We start from the raw sequence: 1,954 nt of genomic DNA on the forward strand, positions 1-1,954 counted from the left end.
CAGTTATATAAGGAAGCCTTGTATTCATTGGGAGGCATCCTTCAATTTTGAGAGAGAATAGAGAGAGAAGTTAGAGAGAGAGACTCTGAGAGTTCCCTTGTAAGCTCTCCAACTCTTCTTCTTCCCTCTTCTTTTATTTCAATCATTCAATAAAACTTTCAATCAGTTTTTCATTTTCGTGTTTTCATATTTACATTTCTGCAGTTGCATATGTGTGCAGACTACCGCCACATCTAACTTCATACTAACAATCATATGCGTGCGGACTACCGCCGCATCTAACTTCATATTTACTTTCTTGCTCTTGCATCTATCATACTGCATTCTTACTGACTTTATTTTCTCTCCTTCTTCCCCTTTCCCTCCTTGATCCACTTCGGGACATCTTTATATATATATATACATATAAAAAGACGAAGAAGATGTCGTACTGTAGCAACAGCCACGGTGGTGATAGAGGTGAGGTTAGGGCATCAGATATACTGGTGAAGCACCAAGGTTCCTCACTACTTTCCTTTTTGTGAAGCTGATTCTGATTCGGAGCCCTCTCAGTGACACATCTCTTCTCACTCTCTCTGGAATTCCGGCGAAGATAGAGTTCGATGGAAGAGGAAGAAGTCTCCGGTGGTGCCGGCGGAGCAAAAGGAGAAGCATAAGCAGCATTTGAACCAGACGAAGAAGATGTCGTACTGCAGCAGCAGCCACGGTGGTGATGAAGGTGAGGTTAGGTATCACAAAAAATATCTATTTACTTAGTAGAGGAAGTGAAAAAGTATTGTTAACATTTCCTATTATGTTTAGATCTTGCTTGAGCAGTTAGATATCATTATGAATTGTCATTGTTCACTCTGCAATTTCTTATTTGTTAGCAACTTATCATGATAAATAGGTCACTCCCAATTTGTTTTGCAGAATACTTCAAATAGTGCTAGAGGATGGGAACCATCTTGATAAATTTGGTTGTTAAAGGTGTGTTTTCATTTACACTGGTATGTGATCAATTGAGATTTGTGTTGGAACTATTCCAAAATTCCAAAGGGCATTGTGTTTGAATTTGGATGGCTTCATTTGTTAGTTTGTTACCTTTTGGATTGATGCTTTTTTTTCCCTTCTGGTTGTGAGTTAATTGTGTGTTTTGAGAATCAATTTTATGCTTATTAATTATTGAGATGAAATACTGGTTTATGAATTCAGGGAGTCAAGAAGAGGATATAGCAACTAAAGCTGGTGGATATAACAGAGTAGTAGAAGAGAATAGGAAATTATTTAACATGGTTCAAGATCTGAAAGGTTGAATTTTTAATTACTTATTTAATTAATGGCCACTTTCTCTTTATATATTATTGAGCAAAGTTAATTTTGTCAAACTTTTCAAATCCAAATCATAGGTAATATTCGAGTTTACTGCAGAATCAGACCCACATTCCAGGCTGAATCCAAGAATATTATTGATTTCATTGGGGAGGATGGTTCTGTATTCATTTTAGATCCATCCAAAACATTGAAAGATGGAAGGAAACTTTTTCAGTTCAATCGGGTTTTTGGTGCAAAGGCTGGCTAAGGTAGAGTTCCACATGCTGATTACAGAAATTTTCCCTCCCCTTCCCTCTCTTTTACATCATTTTATTGAAATTTATTTTAACTTTGTACACAGATGAGGTTTTTAAGGACACAGAGCCGTTAATTAGATCCGTGATGGATGGATATAATGTTTGTATTTTTGCATATGGTCAAACTAGATCTGGGAAGACATACACCATGGTAAGATAAAAGAAGTATGATACACATTGAATTCGTTCTTCCATATATTAATTAATGCGGACACAGACCAATGAAATAACAAGCAATGTCTGCTTACTATATATGCAAACTTAAACCAATTATATATCCATCTAATATTTTTTGTTTCTTCTTTATTTTGGCAGAGTGGTCCATCAGGTGGAACCTCTAAGGA

The 1,954-nt window shown here is 36.3% G+C and overlaps 1 long non-coding RNA gene across 1 annotated transcript; it reads left to right on the plus strand.

The window, feature by feature from the left end:
- Positions 417-1,672, plus strand: LOC110270545. The gene is made up of 3 exons (XR_002360177.1): positions 417-723; positions 913-1,290; positions 1,389-1,672. It is a non-coding gene; the product is annotated as an uncharacterized LOC110270545 (long non-coding RNA).

The sequence above is a fragment of the Arachis ipaensis genome, chromosome B04 (assembly GCF_000816755.2).
Source record: "Arachis ipaensis cultivar K30076 chromosome B04, Araip1.1, whole genome shotgun sequence".
Classification (NCBI taxonomy): Eukaryota; Viridiplantae; Streptophyta; class Magnoliopsida; order Fabales; family Fabaceae; genus Arachis; species Arachis ipaensis.